The sequence below is a fragment of the Protopterus annectens genome, chromosome 3.part1, assembly GCF_019279795.1.
Source record: "Protopterus annectens isolate FY-2018-M chromosome 3.part1, PAN1.0, whole genome shotgun sequence".
Classification (NCBI taxonomy): domain Eukaryota; kingdom Metazoa; phylum Chordata; order Ceratodontiformes; family Protopteridae; genus Protopterus; species Protopterus annectens.
Genome location: NC_056732.1, coordinates 1176099684 through 1176121429, shown reverse-complemented (window position 1 = coordinate 1176121429; position 21746 = coordinate 1176099684).

The following is a 21746-nucleotide window of genomic DNA, read 5'->3' as shown; positions in this document are numbered from 1 at the left end:
CAGCCTGGGATGACATGCTCGACAAGCCACGATGCTTCGCTAGGGACGGCTTGCACCTGCCACTGCTGGGCTTTTGGATATTGGCAAAGGCTCTTGCCACCCCCATAGTGCCTTTTTTAGGCAAGGCTCAAAAGACAAACCCACCTCCATAGGTATCACAAGGGATAAGAAACTAAGAGTAATGCTACTCAACACCAGAAGTCTAAACCTCAAGATGCACGCACTCAAAACTCTCCTTATCATGGAGAACATCGATATCTGTGCAGTAACAGAAACCTGGTTCAAGGCTCCCAAGAGCACCCCAGCACTACCAGGTTATATCCCATACCATGCTTTTCGGCCCCAAAACTTGGACCGAATCACAAAAGGAGGGGGAGTATCAATATTCGTCAAAGATACCCACACCTCCAGGTTGGTGGCACAGCACGAAGCATCTGAGACTTTCCATGTGCAACTAACAGTGGGTAAAACTGCCTTCCAGTTTATAGCCTGCTACAGACCACCCTGCCAAACCCAGGAACCCCACTCGGCCTTCCTGAGAACACTGGAAAATATGAAAGTCTGTCCAAACACCATTATATTGGGCGACTTCAACTACCCAAACATAGACTGGGAGAATTACTCTAGCTCCAACATCCTAGCCCAAAGGTTCCTAGAATTTATAAACTCAAATACTATGGAACATCTTGTTACCACTCCCACAAGAGGGGAAAACATACTGGACCTGATCATTACCAACATGGGGACTCTATGCTCCAGACCAGCAGTGTATCCCTCACTGGTAAGATCAGACCATAAACTAATCTCACTGGATATTCACATCCCGACCCCACCCCCTGCCCAGAAAACCACAGTGAAAAATTTCTCTAAAGCAAATTTCACACTCCTCAAAACCGAGGTGGAATCCTTCAAAGCCCCCGGGCCTGTGGAAAATATGGCCCAGACCACAGAATCCTTTATAAATGCATTCTATGAACACCTTCAGGAATGCATGGATCATGCAATCCCAAATAAAACCAAGACCCAATCCTCCAAAGGCAGACGTCCTGTCTGGTGGACCCCAGCCATAAACAAACTATACAATAGAAGAAGGAAGCTACTACATGATAGAGCAAAATCCCAAAAAGGAAAAGCATCTCTGATCAGTATTAGCAAAAAACTACGGGCACTCATAAAATAATCTAAGGCCAGCTTAGAGAGAAAAATTGCACAGGATACTAAGGATAATCACAAGGCTTTCTTTAGTTATGTCAGGAACCTGGGTGGGAACTCCCAGATATGCTCAGAATTAGTCAAAAATGACAAAAAAATACACCGAACCCACAGACATTGCCAACATCCTAGCTGACAGGTTCAGCGCAAACTCCCCCCCCTCCCCACCAAAAGGGCAAATATCTATCCCAGCGGTGTGCTGCTCCCCTGACATCTCAGATGCTCAGGTAAGAGCCGCCCTCTCCAAAGCAAAAAATACAGCATCAATGGGACCAGACGGTGTCCCGCCTGCATCCTACATAAACTCCAAGAAGAGCTAAACCCAAACATAAAACTACTGTTCAATCTCAGCCTTACATGTACCCAAAGAGTGGTGTAGAGCATCAGTGGTCCCTCTCCACAAAGGTGGTGCCTCAACAGATCCTGGAAACTATCGCCCCATAAGCCTGACTAGCTTGGTTTGCAAAGCTATGGAAAGGATCATCAGGGACCTCATAAATAAAGATATTGGGGACCTACAGACACTGGATCCTACCCAGTTCGGCTTTGTTAAGGGCAGATCCTGCCTCTTAAACCTGGTCGATTTCTTTGAAACAGTCACCAAGGCCATTGACGAGGGGAAGGTGGTCCACACAGCCTACCTGGACCTCGCAAAAGCCTTTGATACAATACCCCACTCGGGCATTATAGATAAGCTCACCAGCTTAAATATAAACCGCTATGTCACTAGATGGGTTGCAAACTGGCTCAAGGACAGAACCCACATGGTTAGAATTGCTGGAGCCATGTCAGACTCCAAACCAGTTACAAGTGGCGTCCCACAAGGCTCAGTCCTGGGACCTCTCTTGTTCGGTATATATTTCTCGGAGGTACAGGCCAACACGGAAGGACTGTGGCTGACCAAGTTCGCAGATGACTGCAAACTGGGCACCATAATCGACTCTCCAGCTGAAACAAGCATCCTCCAAAAGGGCCTCATAGAAACAGACAACTGGTGCCAGAGCCATGGCCTCAAGCTAAATGCTAAAAAGTGTATAGTCATCCCCTTTGGCAAAAACAAAGTGCCCACAAATTACCACATAGGTGGTAATCCATTAAGTACGGAAGAAGTAATTAGGGACCTGGGGACCCAAGTTGATAGCAATCTCTCATTTGACAACCACGTGGCCAAAGTGGTTAGAAAAACATTTTATATAGCCCACCTAATCATGAAGGGATTCACATCTAGATCAGGGGAGGTCATCGTGCCTCTTTACTCATCCCTCATTAGGCCCATAATTGAGTACAATGCCCCTTTTGGGATGTACCTTACCAGACACCTGCAGCAACTGGAAAGACCCCAAAAGTACCTCACCAAGAGGATCAAGGGGCTCAAACAGATACCATATGCTGCCCGGTTAAAGAAACTCCAGCTCTACTCAGTGGCATACCGCCTGCTCAGAGGCAATCTGTGCCTGATGTATAAAGCCATGTCCAATCTGAAATTAATGGACATGCTGCACCTCAGAAAATCCAAATCCCATCGAGCTACGCGCTCGATAGACTTGAACCTTATCACTGAAATAAATAGGACATGCTGGAGGGACAGATTCATAACCCAGAGGCTCCCTTCACTCTGGAATAAAATTCCAGTCCAGGTTAGGCAGAGTCCCTCATTGACTCTCTGCAAGAGGAATCTTGATGACTGGATGGGAGATCATAGGTTTACCCCGGGTATCACTTCTGTGTCACTGTTAGACAGAGGCACAGTATACTAACCTCGAAAAAGGGCATAGCAAAATTAATTTAAAATTGGTGGCGAATCCAAACACACTCTGGCTAGGCTTATAAATGCCCTAGGGCAGATAGCCTAGTATGAACCTATGAACCTATGAAGCCCAACCATCTGGCAACTGTGGTAGTGGTACTCTATTTGCTAATAAGTTAAATCAGCTGGAGACTACTTTCATTTATAATTTTGGAACCTTGGATCCACATGGTTTAAATCAGGAGGTGTTGTTAAATTTTTGAAGAAATTTCATTGATAATATGTCCATATATGTGTGTGTGTATGCGTGGTGTGTGTGTGTGTGTGTGTGTGTGTGTGTGTGTGTGTGTGTGTGTGTGTGTATGTGCGTGCGTGTTGTGTGTGTGTGTGTGTGTGTGTGTGTGTGTGTGTGTGTGTGTGTGTGTGTGTGTGTGCGTGTGTGTGTGTGTGTGTGCATTTCTCATATGAATACATACACACATTATGAGAGGGTGGTGTTGTATTTTTTATGTAAATTTGGTTGAATTTTTTTGATGATGTTACTGTAGAATTCATTGTAATTTTGTTGTTGCGGAAGTTCTATATATATATATATATATATATATATATATATATATATATATATATATAGACAAATTTGGAAATGCAATTGTTTAATTTAAGGCGAAATGCCGAGGTACCAGGATTAAAGCTGTTTGGTACTTCAAATCTGTGTACACCTTTTGGATTTATTAAGTTTTCCCTGAGTATCTGGCATTATTATTAGTTTCAGTAAAATAAACTAATTCATTTGTTATACTATATGTAGACAGAAAGTCATGTTGGGTAGTTGTTAAGAGTTGATTTTTTAAGAGGTATTCAAGTAGTTGTTTGTGGACAAATTTGTCAAGTAGTTTGTCAAGTGGGGACATGATAGCAATGGGCCTATAATTAGATATATCAACAGAATTGTCTCCACTGTGTACTGGATGATAAAAGCTTGTTCTAAATGCCTGGAATACAGGATTCGCTGGCTGATCTATTTATAAGTATACTGTTTTGAGTGCAGGGCAAGTTTTAAGTATTCTGCTGGAAGGTTATCTGCTGAGGGAGAGCTAATTTTCAGTTTAGAAAACACATTTTTATTGTATTGGTAAACACAGGTTTTAGAGAGAAATTTAAATGGTATGTAGTGATAGTTTGTCTAGGTTCAGGTGAATAAGGCGAGATGAGTGAGATGCAATTAGTGTTAAGATGGTTTGTAGGGAGTGTGTATATTCAGTGGTTTACGTTAATGGTTGCATTGGCTATGGAGTCAATAAAACAATTACTAAATAACACAGCTGTTTGATGTGGAGATTTATTAAGGTGTGGAGATGGATTAGACTGGGAGCCAGGGCTAAAAAGTGAATTAATAGTTGAGCGGAAATGTTTGAGATTATTCTTATGTTTATTCTGGAGCAGTATGTAGAACTCTTTTTTTGTCTTTTTTTATTTGATTTTTGACTTGATTATGCAGGTATGTAAATGCTTGTATGTGAGTAGTGATTTTGTATTTTAACCATTTTTTCTATGTCTTATTGCTGGTGCTCATTATTTGTTTGAAGTATTTAGTTAACCATGGGGCATGTTTAGTATTGATTCTTTTTCAATGAAGAGGGGCTACACTGTTGTAAGAGTCTAAAATAGAATATTGAAGTAATTGAGTGCTTCATCTAGAGATAAAGTTTATAAGGGAGACCAGTTCATTGATTTTAGTATGTCGATAAAGGTGTTTTGATCAAACTTGGATAGGCTGCAGAACATTTTATATTGGTGTTGTTTCTGTATGTGGGGACTTACTCTGCAGATGTAGGCAGATGAGTGATCACTTAAAGGGTTAAGAAGAGTTCCAGTTTTGATGTATTTATTAGGGTCAGAGGCAATAATCTAGTCTGGGATAGAACCATGATAAGTATTTTGTCACTGAGGTAGAGATGGTTTGACAGAAGCAAAAGGAGATTATACTAGCTTTTGGAAAGTCTGAAGAGAAGTGTAGCCAGTTAATGTTGATATCACCTAATATGTTTGTTTCAGTGTGTGAATTGTTGGCTATCCAATATAAGACATTTTCTAGGGTGGGAATATTTTGAATAGAATAAATATACAGAACTGAAATACATAAGCTTTTTTGTACTGTTTAGTTTTAGAAATCAGATGAGTATTTCTGCACTGGCAAATTTTGGAATAGGTTTAAACTTAGATATGATTATGGTAATATAGTTTCTGAAGTACAGCCACACTATCCACTTATGCTTTGCTAATGTGGTCAATAAAAACCAGAAGCATGCTTGTCTACATCTAGTGAGGTTTGGCTCTTTTAGCCTGAATGTAAACATAAAGATTTAAACAATAAAAAAGTCATGACTTTCTGAAGCTATGTAGCTGAAACACTTGATGTCCTTAAGGGGGTCACTTGCATATATGTCATAGGCCTACATTGCCATAGGTTTAAGGTATCAAATATTGAAAACTCTACCTTAGCTGGATGTTTATTGCAGTTTTTGCTGAATCATTTATCTGTGTGACTTTTTTACCCTTTGGTTTGGATGTTAGTTGAGATATTTTGCAGGCACTTTAATCATTATGGGCATCATCAGGGTTTAAAGACCGTGGGTTTCTGATGTATATAAACTAGCCACTTGGACTTTGCTGGTGAGCTCAGTAAAAAAGGCTGAAACATGCATGTCCACAGCAGGTGATTTAAGCTTTATTGGCCTGAATGTAACCATAAAGACTCAGAAAGTTTAAAAAAGCAGTTATGGATATCCATACACCATGTAGGTAAAATATTTGAAGTCCTTAAGAAGTCATTTGTATATATCCCATGAGCCCCCATTACAGAAGGTTTAAGGTATCACACAGTGAAAACTCCAGCTTGGCTGGGTTTTTCTTGCAGAGTATATATATATATATATATATATATATATATATATATATATATATATAATACACACACACACACACATACACACACACACACACACACACACACATACACACATACACACACACACACACACACACACACCACGCATAAATACATATATAGATTTAGATGTATAGATAATTTTCTATTATACCACTGTGATAGTTCTTTATTTATTTCAAGCTGAGTTATCATTCCTATAGATTTTCTTACCTACTGGCTTGCATGGAAAGCTAAAGTCAACAAAGTATTAAATATGAACAAATTTATACCATCCATTTCTTGCTGTTACAAGAGGATCCTTTATATCCTCATTAAAATGTGATTCATGGTTATATACTGGGGATTGTTTTGAACTGTGTATTTTATCAGAATAAATTGCTCCCTCAAGAAGACAAATTCACTTTCTTGTCTCTGAATCTGCATGCTTTTTTATTTTAAACATATGGTGGAAGTTACCTCATATTTGAATCTTTTTTGCACCTTGCAGCATTGACAGAATCTTGTTTTAAATTCATATTTAATCAACTGCATAATTGTTACTGTTCCCAGTGATGGATGAGTGGAATTGTTATACCTTCTTAACATACCATTAATTTCCTTCAAGGTATTCCTTTAAGGCTTCCTAAGTTTCATTTGAAGCACACTGTGTCAATTGGCATGTAATCTTACAGAGAGAATTGAACTTTCTTATCAGTGACTCTCCCTTACATGGTAAAAATCTATGTTACTCTAGGTGACTTTGCTATGAGATGTCTAAATACTAAAAAATATGTCCTTCCAACATGAGGGATGTTGCTTTTATTATCCCTTCATTTACATTTGCTTCTGTCTCAGAGTTATTTAGCTGAGTGTATATATTTGCACTAGCTTTTTAAAGTGTTATACTATATGTTACTTTATCTTTTGAAACTGTTAATTGTAATTATATTTACTCATGTACCAGAGTTCACTGATGGCATCAGTTCATTGAGCATAACTTCTATTGTCACAGTAAGGCTTGTTTTGTTTTCACTCTTATACCACATACTCAAGTACATTTATGATTCATCCTGTTGTTGCTATCTATCACATTCTATGTTTCCCCTGACACATTTCATATATGACATTCTATATTGCAGTTCCGTGCCTTTGCTACTCCTATGACTACTCTACCTCATTTTCTATCCATTTTAGCTGTACTCTTACGCAATTTTCAAAATAGTTTCACTTGTAATATTTTACCTTTCTTTTGGTTAGGGATTATCTATATGGCATCCACTTGCATTTTTTTATTTGCAACATTCGCAGACAGCATATGGCTCCTTTTCTTTCGTTTTACTTTTGTGTCAATTTTTTTTTACCTTTTTGTTAATTCTCTTTATCTTTCACATTTCTATTTTCTTTTGATGGCTGACATTTCTAATGATCTTGCAAAATCAGTACACTGATGTTTTTTTTTTAATGTTAATTCTCGATTTAACAATGGACAGTATTCATGAAAGTCCATGTAGGCTCTTTGTAGAGCCTAAACAGAGGCTTTTCATGCCATCTGTAACACTGTATATAATACATGATCCCTGCATTATTAATGGGCTTCATGCACTCTACACTGTGTGAGCAGCTAGTTCATGTACTGACATGAATGAATTTTCAACTGCTTACACGGAAAAAGTTTCCTTGTAAGCAGTGAAGTGTGTGTAGATGGAAGCTAGCATTGGTAAACCATTAATTGAATGGTTTACCAATGCTAGTTATGTTTGCTGAGTTACTTTTAATGTAGAAATAAGTATTATGTACTGTAAATGTATGCAAATGTAATAAATGTAACTTTTTTCCCATTTAAATCTTAATTTGTGTGGCGCACCGCAACATGCAGTGGCGCTAAACCTTGCAAAGTGAGGATAATCCAAAATATATTTAAAATGGTTGTATTGTATCATTTTCCTTTATGTGTGAAGTTTGAGAGTAGCTAAGTGGGTTGGTGTACTCTGGCGTGTTGCTCAGCAGTGCTTAAATGTTTGTGAAGAGCTATATAGAAATGTGTAGTTGTAAATTTGAATGCTGAGTTAGCTTAGTGGTTAGAGTTTTGGCTTTGTGTGCAGTAGGTGCTCGGTTGGAATACCAAAACAGGCCATTCAGCTTTTACATCAGAAAGTATTTATATATTAATGTTAATTTTATTTAGTGATGTAGTTATTGACGTTTGCAAGGAACATGTGCCAGACATCTAAAAATATAAACTGGATGCTTTTAATGTTTGTTGAAAAGGTCAAGTTTAAGCATAGCTGAGCAGGTTTGCACAGTGTGACATGGTGCTCAGCAATGCTTAAACAAAAATAAAGAGGTATATGCAGCAGTTTAATATTAGATCCTCACTGGCTGAATGGTTAGGGCACTGGAATCTTGTACATTAGGTGCAAGGGTCAAATCCTGACCATTCAGCTTTTTACACGTGATAGGGAAATGTTGTAAATGTTTTTTATTTGTTTTGTATACATTGAAATATGTTAACTGTGGTGGTCTAGCTTGACAAGTATATACAGCAGTTTAATATCAGATCCTCACTGGCTGAGTGGTTAGGGCACTGGCACTTTTGTCATTAGGTGCAAGGGTCGAATCCTGACCATTCAGCCTTTTACACATGATAGGGAAATGTTGTAAATGTTTTTTATTTGTTTTGTATACATTGAAATATGTTAACTGTGGTGTTCTAGCTTGACCAGAAGCCTATTTGCAGTGGAGACCCAAGTATAAAATCCCCAGTTACACGCAAGTGTCCAATACATTAAAGTTACAGGAACATATAACGTAGTGAAATGCATACGTTTAGGAGATATAATAAAAATGTGGCAGTGGATATATGATGTGAAATCCCCCATGTAAACACAAGTGTGTCAGACAGTACAGTCACACCCCAAAGTAATATAATCAAAGCACATAGGGGGATGTCATGTAAACTAAAATATATACACTTAATAATATGTCTGTAAGGAGTAATTAATGTCCAATTTGTTAATTTCCTTTAAATAAAAACTGAACAATGCTTAGCAGTGCTTAGCTTTGCTTAGCCGGTTTGAGCAATGCTAAGAAGTATAATTGCAAGTAGCAGTCAGCCCAGCTAAGCGGATTTGTGCACTGCTAAGCACTGCTCAGCATTTGCAACTTTAAGCAATAATCAACTCAGCTTAGTGGGTTTGTCTCCACTGCGCTGTGCACAGCATTTTCAAAAATTGGTCCAATGATGGCAAAGGGGTAGGAATATGGCCTTATTTAAACCACACAGATGGAAATACAGCCAGAACCTGTTGTAGTTTGGTCACTGCAGGAAAGCTTTGTACAACACCATGATGACAGACTGCTGCAGGGTCAGGACCAGGGTTCCCAATAGAAATGTGAGGCCTGGGACCATCTGGCACATGACTTCACCAGTGCCAATGGAATCCCCCGAACCGGTAATCAGGGATGACATCACTATGCTGACCTAACGCAGAGGAAGGGGGCACTCTTGGCCCAATGGATCCAAGATGCTCAAGATAGCAATGCCCCAGTAGTATTTCACCCATAGCTGTACCAAATTTCAGCCTGAGTATTTGATAGACAGGTATGCATAATGGTTGGTTTTCCCCTCCATCTGCAGAGGTGAGAGCTAGCAATGTGGAGGACTATGCAGACAGACTAGTGAGACTGCACCGAGAGTCTGGTGAGTACAGATCTCTCTTGCAATATATAGTGCAATAAATAAGGAGTACATTGTTTACTGCCAGTAAGTATAATGTGTTCTGAGTGTACTAAATAAATAAGGTTTGTCAGGCCAATATTGATCTACAGAATATGCAGTACTACTGAATGTAGAATCCCAGCTGTATAAAACACTGTGCCATGTTACTCAAATAAAGATTTATACCACAAACTGCTCTGTTTAATCTGGCATGTCATTGAAGGAATAGAATATGTACAGGGATTCATAGCAAATATGGCTTTGACAGCATGCATTAACTGAGGTTGTTAGGATAACCAGCTGTTATGCAAAACTGTAGATTGTGGAGCTGTAAAACAAGATATAAATGAAATATAAAATATGTCCTGCACTAAGGTCTGAACCTCGAATAGTAATGTGTAATTTATTATAGTGTGTCCCCTGCAGCATTGCCTTGTGTTAACCTTTGCATTCCAGATCTTATTATTTCAAATGATTAATACACAGTACACTAACTATCTGTCAGTCATGAATATCAAGTATGTATGTTAAGCTGTCACCTCAGTCTTTGGTGACACTACACTTCGATTACAAAGTCAGACTGTCTACCCTAGAGTGTATTAGGCAGAATTCAGTCAAGCAAGATACAGCAGTTCCCCAGCAGCTCAGTGAGACGAGAAATAGTTCTGTAATTCGTTTTTGCACACACAGACCATAGTTTGAATCCAGGGAGTGGTACTAGGATGTGTGAACATTTGTGGCCATGAAAGAGCAGTGGTAACTGCCCATGGGTGGGGACATCAGTCCCACTCTTTCCATCTGGGGACTCATGGGCTTCCAATTCCCAACAACCCTCTCCATCCAAGGTGTTTATCTCCCTCGTGTGTCATACACCACCCCTGTCTGCTATCTTGTCTGTCTGCAAAAGCAACCTCTCCTACCAAATTTACCTCCCTAAATGTACCTTCAACCTTTCCCCAATATCCCACTCTCACCTTAAAAAGGGGGCATCTTTCCCCCCAAAAAAATGTCTCATACAAAGCTCTCCATTTTGCTCCCAAGTACACTGATGTCACTCGATTTACCTGTGAATTACTCAAGCAATGTATGTCACCCACACTCCTCCCTGTGTGGTGTAAAGCTCTAAATTCCAAATTGTCCAGAAGAAATGGAGAGCTATGGTCCTTTCCTACACTCATCCTGCAATCCCTAGCTGCCTTTCATAATGGTTTTCCCCTGCTTGCCCCCATTTCACCACTTTCCTATCATCCTTTTTTTCTTTTCATTTTTTTTTAAATTAGTGCAGGTTTAAGCGGGGAAAAAGCAGTGCTAAGCAGAGACAAGAAGGATTAAGTACCTATTGGCATCGCTTAACATCACGCAAACCAGTGCAAACCCACTTAAAACTGCTTTAATCACTGTATCTCAATCATCCCCTGCTTTGCCCAGCAATAGAATAACCAGCCCTGGCAGGTCTTGAATTCGGGACCTTGTGCACTACAGTCAGAGCAATGTGCCTATGCCACATGAACTGTGGGCATTTGTAATACTTTTTCAAACATATCATGCATTACAGTAATTTAATATTAGGAAATAAGCATAGTACTACCAAGCCTGAAACCCAGGACCTTGTTCACTAGGGTCAGAGCAACATACCACTATGCCAAATCAGCTCTTGGAGTTTTTTGATGCAGATACCTGTTGATCTTTTACTGCAAGAAACTGGATGAAAACTGACAAAATGGGGGACAGAGGCCCAACAATAGGCACACCTTTTACATAGTGCAGTTATACATATAAGAAAGTTGCTAGAGTGACATGGTTTGTTTTAACATACATTTTCTGAAGGATTCAAAGTCTGTAACTCAAACCTCTGTCATTAATTAGTGCCATCAGACCTCATATTATCCCACTTATTTGCCAGAAAACAACACATATTCTGAGGAACAGGCCAAAAATATGAGCACATACTCCGGACATTTTGTGAAACTATGTACAGTTGCTGGTATGCATTTGTATAGTTATCAGGCAGTGCAGGGATATACTTTTAGGGCAAAAAACATCACTGCCCTATTATGAACACAGAATCATTTGAATTGCGATTAGGGCAACATATCAGTAGGCCAACTGACCTCTTGAGTACAGCAACATAGTTATATGAACACATCCTGATGCAGAATGTCCTTATATTTGCCACACATTTTGCCTATGTTTTTCATAAAAGTCTGTTTTTTCTGGCAAATTAGTGGCAAATCATGAAGGACTGCAGTCGGAAAATAATGACGTCTGATACTGCAGATGTCAGACACCTGTGAGTAGGTCACCCAAGAACACATATGCACCGCTGCCTGTTATTGTGTATCTCAGATGTTCCTGGAATGAACACATGCTCCTGTAGTACCACTCACCTATTTGCCAGATGTAGGCTGGATGACCTGGTACTATAATGTTGCCCATAGAGAGCACCTAGCAGTGGATAGCATACATGTGTGTGGTCACATAACAACACAGCCTGTCATAGCAGTCAACCCATTTCTGGTAGTCCTGCTACCATCCCAGGTTACTAGACTATGAACCATGAGCAGCCATATGCCTAGGCCACAAGTTAGCCCATGTGTATGCAAGGTAGCAGCTGATGTCCCCATCCAACAGGGACACAGGTGGTATCCCAAGGGTGTATGTGCTGTTAACCATCCATTTCACCAGGTCAAACATGCAAAACTGGTGGTAGCTACCCTGCTTGATGTGGACATGGTACCCATTCCACTGCAGGGTGATTGTGTGTGACCCACATGTGAGCTGCCAACAAGGCAAGTCCAGGTCACTTACTAGGTCGAGGGTATGTGTGTGTGTGTGTGTGTGTGTGTGTGTGTGTGTGTGTGTGTGTGTGTGTGTGTGTGTGTGTGTGTGTGTGTGTGTGTTAACACAGTAGAGCATGACCTGCACTCATGCAGCCAGCAGTCCCAGCAATGTGGAGACCGATTTCCTTGCACGCCACAGTGAGGTCACTCATGACAATTATGTATGACACTGGGTAGAGGCTTGACCTTATAGCCTATAGGTGTACAGTAGATGTTTGATGGCCTAGTATTACCTGGTGAGGAACTGCCGTGATGTCCCCAGCTGCTGCATGTGCTGTGTGATGTGAATGATGAATGGTGGATTATGCGCATTAATGGTCCTCAGTGGGGGAACATGACACATCAGGATAAGGGGGCCAATGCCTGCTCCAATGCTGGTATGTTCACAATACTCACATACATACTGTACTGATAGATGTCAGGGGTATAATGTGGATGTTAGTGGTGGATAGTGCTAGAAAATGTGGATGTGCATGGTCTGTACATGATGGTAGCCAATGTATGCAGTCCTGGAATGTGTTCCCCTGTTAATGTCTTCCAGATGGGATGTATTGTAGATGTCACCCACCATACATGGAGTCTGAGACTGTGGTGATCTTAGATTCCCTGAGACTGTATCACAGGGTACTGTTAGGAAGAATCTGGCAGCACATGCAGCGACAAACTGCCCCATGGGCAGAACTGTTGGGGACTGTCAACAACATTAGACACCATGGCAGGGGCTATGAACAGGCCCGACACCGTGCCATAGATGTAATACACAAAGCACGGCAAAGGACTGCAGCTGTGCCCAGGGACTGTGCTGGCACTTGGGGAGGGCCTGCTACAGAAGCACTACTGACACCAACAGAGGAGTTCCTTGCCAACCTTGCTGGAGCCACCACCTTCCAGGCACACATCCCCATGTTTGTCGTGAAGGTTGGTGGCACAACGTCAGCAGCCGAGGAGTGTACATGTAAGGCCCCAGTGGTCATCACATCAATACCGCTGCATTCTTAGTGGCAACCTTTGCATACCTGAACATATATGTCAGGCCAAACTGCATTTGTGGGTGGGGTTTTGTAATGCACACTAGTCTACACCTATTGTAAATGTCAAGTGTTTGGGTAGAATTACAGCTTGTACTGTACATGTTCATAAATACACACATTATCCTGTACCAATGCCACATGTGTGTGTGTGTTGAGGGATATGGCTGACCTTTGTGGGAGTTACCATAGACTTTATAGATTCAGCAGATGTCTGCATAGGTGCATAGCAGACTGGCCATGCTGGTAATGTCTTGTTTTACTGACTGAGGACTATTCAGAGGTAGGTTCCTTCATCTATGTGTTGAATCACATACAAGCAACTCCTGACAACTGCCAATACCGTGTGCCTGAATGCAAATATGTTGCCATCCTGGGTACCCAGGCCAGTCATCGCAGTCTGTCTGTTTATGGGGTTGGCAGTGATGTAGACACGGTGGGGACATGTACTTGCTGTATGGCATGCTGACACTGTTGTCTGCATACAGCTTGAAGATGGGACCTTAAGAGCATTCCATACTCACTGTATGGCTCGTCACAGTGTATTAACAGCAGTTTGTGGTTCAATGACAGAGTGCAAAATACTTAAAGTTCACACAGTTAGTCTGTACCTACATATGTGGGTGGAGCCAATTATTATTCATGCCTATATACTTGTGGGTTACTGGGGGCACCAGGTAGCCAGGGAGCCTTCGCATGTCACAGCAATATGCGAAAGTTGTGCTAAATGTTTGGTGTTTGCCCCATTTTACATTATGGATCTAACCAGATGTCTTTCTAAGAGGTATGCTGGTAGCCATTACACAGGTAGACTGCTGCAAGGGAGTGTGCATATACACACACACACACACACACACACACACACACACACACACACACACACACACACACACAAACTCACTCATGACCTGCCCTTGCTGAAAGCAGAACCTGAACCTGCCTAGTTGTACAAATGATACTGCTGAATACATAACACAAACACCACAGACCTACTATAGTGTTGCAGTGTCTGCCAATACTATTCTAGTGGCTGGCAATTGCAGGGGCTGTTAGGATTGCCAATGGTGGGTTCACAGGCCCTTAACATGGTATAGCCATCAGAAACACAGGCACATAGCTGCATGGGGACATTCATTGAAACACACACATGCACACAGAGCTGACACTTTTCCTATTATATGACCTACCTCTCTAGTTATGTACAATACAGACTGATATGACTACTGCATGTACCACTGTGCCTTAGTGTTAGAAAATGTGTGAGTATGCTTGTAATGCAAATGGCATCAACTGGCTCTTTAAAGAAATGCCATGGGGAGGGGATCAACAGGCCTTAAAATAGTATAGCAAACATACACAACAGCCACAAGGAAAATGCTTCACACACACACACACACACACACACACACACACACACACACACACACACACACACACGCACACACATGCACACACAGTAGTATACTTGGCTGTGCTGAGATTCAAACATGTACTTATCTACAAGTACATACTATAGTGCTGCCTATTTATCACACACATCACAACGCTTATAGAGTTGGTATTTGTCTAAAGGTACATCTAAGGTGAATGACTTCAGCAGCCCTTGTAAATCAGGGCAATGGGAAGTGTACTGGGTGGAGCAGGACTCAAAATGGTATAACCAACACTCAGCCACACCCACACACATGGAGGATATGGTTCTAACCCACGCACATGCAGTATCACAGTTGTCAATATTGAGATTAGCAGCCTACCAATCTAGTCATTTATGCTACAGTGTTATGCATTTTTGCACATGCCACAGAGGTTATAGGGCTGATGAGTGTCCAAAGGTACATCTAAGGTGAATGACATCAGCAGGTCTTCGAAAGTAGGGCAATGAGAAGTGCACTGGGTGGGAAAGGCCTCAAAATACTTTCACCTGCAAACAAGAAAATACACACACACATACACACACACACACACACACACACACACACACACACACACACACACACACACACACACACACACACACACACAGGCAGGGGAATGTGATATTACAACCCCTACCTCACTAGTATTACACAATGGCGATCAACTTCATGCTGGCACATGCAAATGGTTACAACTGGTATGCAATTGTCTGCAGCAGGACATCACTCTATGCCTTTCAGGGTATCTCTGTCTATGACTCACTCTCTGTCTGTGTCGCTGTGTCTCGCTCTCTCTCTATCACTGTCTGTCTCTCAATCTTCCCCATGACTTTGTGTGTGTATGCTTGAAATATTGTTATATGTTGCCCATGCATATGTCTGTGTATCACACGCAACAGATGCAGATATATCACATATGGGCCACCTACAGATAGCTGAGGGTCATCCTGTGTGATGGTTGTGGGTAGAGGCAGTTGATGTGTACATAGCTGTCTGGATGCAAAGACATATATGCACAATACAGTTATATAGTCCGATGTGGCTTTAGACATGGGCTGTAATAGTGTAGGAGCATGCCCAGTATGACCTTATATAGTAAGAGTGGGACTCCATTCCAATGATAGATGTACTCTGCTCCAGTGTTTTGTGTGATACAGCCATACTTCTCAAACTATCAGTGCAAGAATTCTGGAGATAGCCTGCCAAAATGGGAGGACAATGGTCCAAACACAGGGAGATACTATAAATATTGCTCTTGCAAATGTAGAAAGTTGCTAGAGTAACAGAGTTTGTTTTAGCAGACATTTTACTGACATATGCCGTCTGACACTGAAATGTATTGTGTCATTACTTACTGACAGAAATCCTCAAATCACACAAACATGAATGTTTCTGCATTGCTATGGAAAGACAGGTGTGTTGGAAGGAGGGGGCATAACTCTAAACTGTACACATTTCCACAGACTGTCCAGATGTTTGCTTTACATTTTGGTTCCATTTATCATAGTATTGTGCTTGTCTTGGAGAATACTGACATATCACTAGTGGCTGAAGGTTAGACAGTTATGACAGAAATTTGAGTTTCAGACTTCTTAGCCTTCAGAGAGTTAAAGCAACTGCAAGACCTGCTGTGATCTCACTGTGTAATTTTGTAAGTGGACTATTTCATTATTGTCCCTATTTGTGGGCCTTTGCCACACATTTCTTTCTGGCTCTGTACAGCTGACTTGCTGTGAGAGGCTGAGAGGTGTGTATGGAACTCCAACATTGACATCCATGCATATAACCTATGACCCCACAATTTGTTAGTCCCCCACACGTACTGCAGTGAGTTTTGTCACCTAGGGGACTACTGCATATTCTGGGTAAGCCAGCATTTAATGGACATTTCCTAGGGTCCCACATAGCTGTCAGTTGTCTGCTGCTATCCCTGTGGCCACCCCATTCCCTTGCATACATGCAGCTATACCATAGGTAAGGTACAGGTATTGTGATGTGTGTGGCATCCTTTTTACTGTGTGTGCATGTCAGAGAGAGGTGTCAGTCGCTGGTCCCTAGGGTATTAGTGCATGTGCTATGCATTACTTCTTTGCCAAGGCCAGGGTGTACTGGGCACACTTATGTCTGCCTACATGGATAGACTCCTGGACTTCCTCCTCTGAGTCCCCCTACGCCTGTGGGGACCTTGGCAATGGTGGGGGGCTGTGTCCCCCCTTCCCTCTGCTGTTCCTGCTGCAGCTCTTTCCGCAGGATCATATTGTGTAGCATGGCAGATACTATGAACATGTGTGCACACGTGGCCGGAGAGTACTGAAGGGCTCCACCAGATATACCATGGGAGTGGATACGTGACTTCAGCAGCCCAAACACATGCTCTACAATGTTTCTAGTCTGTGCATATGCCTTATTATGGCATTCTTCAGTGTGTGTGTCTGCATTTCTGATGGGTGTCATCATCCACAATTCCAGTGCATAGCCAGCATTCCCCACAAGATAGTCATATGGGATGTCCCCCTGGCAAATGCCTGGTACAGCTGTGAGTCATGCCAGATGTGGGAGTTGTGATAAATGCCAGCACTGCCAGCACACACATTGATATAATGCCCTGAGAATTGCACACGACTTGGCAGTTGATGGAGTGTTAGCCCCTGTGGTTGACGTACACTCTACTGTCTTCACTGGGTGGTGCTTTGATGGGGACTTGGGTGGAGTCTATGACACCCAGTACCTTAGGGTAGTTTTCTACATAGTGGAAGAAATTCATATTGCTAGTTCTATCCTCAGGGGTGCTGAGGAAATAAATGTGCTCACTGACATGTGTTAGCATGACATCCAGGAACTGGAGTACCCTGGATGCAGATGCATGTGAGACCCCCATGATGTCCCCAGTAAGTCTTTGGAAAGTACCTGTAGCTAGTATTCTTAAGGCTACGCATATCTTTGTTTCCACTGGGATGGGTTCCACTCTGTTGGCTCTGCATCTGAGTTGAGGGTGGCAGAGCTCGGTGATTTGCTGAAGTATGCCCCTTTCCACCTTGTAGCACTCTATCTCCAACTCATGTAGCCCCTGAAAGGTTACCCTGGGTCTGAACACTCTTCTGTTCCTCCATCTGGGCCAGTTGTCAGCATCATAATCATCTTCAGTGCCCTCAGTCTGTAGCACATACAGATATAGCAAAGCAGCAGCAGCCCCTATCATTTTGTCAGTTGAAATTCCTAACTGCATACTCCAATGGTGCTGAGTATGTGAAAAAAAAAACGATTGAAGCGTGTTTGCATTCTTTATACTGGTGTGCTGCAGATGCTGCCAGTGTGATTGGCTGAATATCATACATTACACCTGCCAGCTATATTATTGAGGGGTTTGAATGGGTCACTGTGAGTAGCAGAGGCCTTATTAGTCATTTCTAGTTGATTGCCTCTTGTCTGGTATTTCCTTTTATTTTATTTTATTTATTTTTTTTTTTTAAGATTCCTCCAGTTTTAGACATTTAAAACTGTTGGAGCTAGTGTGAACATTACTGAGTAGAAAGGGCCCTCCCTGGACACGAACACCCTCAGCATTCCTGAAACCAGCTAAGAGTAGCTAAACAGCCCCAGACACACCTTTGCTTAGCTTTGCTTAGCTGGTTTCAGGAATGCTAAACTGTGCTAAGCACTCCCCATATCTGCTTAGCTGGGCTGAATGCTGCTTAGACTTATACTTCTTAGCAATGCTCAAACCAGCTAGGCAGAGCTAAGCACTGCTAAGCATTGCTCAGCTTTCATTTAAAGACAATTATCAAATTGGACATCAATTAGTCCTTACTGACATATTATTAAGTGTATATATTTTAATTTATATGACGTTCTCCTATGTGCTTTGATTACATTGCTTTGGGGTATGACTGTACTGTCTGGGACACTTGTGTTTACATGGGGGATTTCACATCACATAACCACTGACACTGGAAATTTGGCTAGCTACACTACCCTGATTAACAAATATCAATTATTACATCATTAAAAATAAAAACCAATGTAACAATGCTTTCCAATATAAATGCTGAATTGCCTGTCTTGGTACTCAAATTGTGCACCTACGCACGCAAAGCCGGAACTCTAACCACTGAGCTAAATCACCAGTGAAGATTTTATCAATACATTTCTATATAGCTCTTCATACCATTTTAAGCAGTGCTGAACAAAGTGCCTTGCCACGCAAACCCTCTCAGCTGCACTTAAGTTTCAAATACAGTGGAAAAAAAACATAGAACTATATCAAATATTATAATGTCAGGTGCAGGCCACATACTCTTCATGAATATCCATGCTAATGCAAAACCTGTCATTTTATCAATTTCTAAGTTTGTAAGGGCAATATTTAGGAATTGTCCATATTTCTGGCCTTTTGCTCCACTTTTTGTATTGCTTTGTCCAGAATACAACCAGTAAAAATAACATAACATTTGCCCATACTCCCCCTATGGCTGCCTACCACTGTATTAGCTTACATGGTGGTGAAGCACTGTTTTCTACACCTCCAGATCGATTCAGGTATATCTACTGCCCACCACACCCACTCCATCCTATTCACATGGATACAACACAGCTCTGGCCGTGTTGAAGGTGGATAACATGAATCTTACATGTTAAAGGGAACTTTTCCCTGTTAACAGTTAAATCTTTTATTAAAAATATATGTTATATATTTTTTAAATAGGCTTGTTTGCATGAGTTTAAGTTCTGTGCCACTTTGCACAAACTAGAATTTAGATATAATTAAGGAAAGCCAACTTTTAATGGCTTTCACCTTGCTGAACTTGTGTGTTAGTTCATATTTGGGGATCATTTCCCCACATGTAACACGGAGCTAACACGGACTCACACCAAGTTGCTGAAACACAACCTGGTTTTGTTACTAGGTAACAGTGGGCTGGGGTGGTAGGCATGCTCTTCATTTGCATGTCACTATGGGTTTTCAGTCCTTGGGGGATTTGCGCATGTGTGCATGCATCACCATGCCACAGAATCTCAGCCCTGATCCTGAATAAGGAACGAGGTTTAGTATGGAAAACACTGTTATGAAGGTTAGCACAGTGTTATTTTCCATGTTAGCCTTCATAAATACTGCCCAGTGTCTCTTTTTTTATTTCCTTATCTCTATATGAAAATGCACAGTTCCTTGTTAAGACCCCGTGTTTTTGTGTGTGTTTGTGAGGGTGTCACTTGTTTCTTGGGATAGTGCAATTCAGACAACTCTGCTATAGGATTACAATTTTGTAAGATTAACTGAAAAATAATTTGTAGCCACATCTTTGCAGAATTTGCACAAACTAGGTTGCTTATAGCAACAAATTCTGTTTTTGACTTTATACATGCATATTCTAGCTATACAATTTCAAGAGACAGACATACACACTTGTGAATACACAAGGATAATTCTTGTTTAACTAGCTCCAGACATCCCGCAGAGGATTAGTCAACTTATATGTCTAGTGCTGCTGAAAGGTTGCATTTAATGTTGAATCATTATTATTATTATTATTATTGTTATTATTATCAATGTATCTATGTCTCTCACAAATTTTTGAAACTTATTCAGCTAGACCATTTTACAGTTATTCTGCATTTTCATACCTCCTGCTAGGATGGTAGGCTGGATCATGACAACTCAGTTTGTAACTGACAAAAGGAGTACGTACTCCATATAGGAATCACTGTAAACCCTTAGATCTTTAGTGCAGTAGGTAGTTCACGACACTGAGCCCTTTCTATGTTAATTTAGCTAAAAGCAAAAGAACAAGCTGCAATTGCCTGGATCAGCAAAAAGTGGAGCAATGAGAACAACATAGCTAAATCATTGCATATTCCAAACAGACGACATCACTCCAACAAACCATAAATAAGATATAATTAAAACTTTATGATCTTAAAAACTAGAGCAAATAGAACAAATTATGTATCATTAGATTACCTGGTAGAAAAGAAGGAAGTAAACCAGTGTAAATTTATGAGGCACAAGCTTACCTATGCCCATATGCTGACTCCATTAACTATCATAGAGAAGGCCAACTATTCAGCATCCCAGGCTAGATTATCTCTTACCTTGTCATTTCATTCTTCACTTTTTATACTACATTCAGCCATTCAAAGCAGAGGTCTTGGAAACTGCATGAACTGAATTTAGAATCCATTGAGTCAACTATAGTAGCACTTTATTTTCTGGAAGGAAGCCCAAGGTTCTAGTTATTAGAACGTTTTGAGACCCTGGCAAAACATGCCAACTGCAAGTTCCTGAAATCTGGATAATTATGTATTTAGGACAGTAAACTTCTTTTGAAATAATGGATACTTTTGTGGAAATATTCACTGCTTGATGACCATCTTCCTCTGTTCAAGCTAAATTACAGCCCAGAGAAGTGGGTAACACCCTCAGAGTGAGACTCATTATTAAAAGCCTCCACACCTCATATATCCAACAAACTACTGTAGAGAAAAAAAGATGACATTTTTGTCCATCTTTACACCTACTAACTTCCATTGTCTTTCTGCACCAAGTCCTATTAATGGCTGTTTCCATCCAGGGCTGCAATGATTAGTGAATATGCACCACTAGCAGAAGAATCAAACAAGGACGATGCTTCCATTGTCCTCCCTACAGTGGATCCCTCACCAGCTGAACTTGATGTTCTAGAGTCCATCCAAGAAGGGGTGTCATCATTTAATACCATTGCTTTAAGCATGAGTGGCCAATGTGCAGCTTTAGGCAGCAGAAGTCATATCAAGTCCTTATAAGTTCATAAGGCTATTGGCACAAGTTTACCCAACATTTACAAAAATATTGCTAACATTTATCTATACCTAAATGAAGCTGT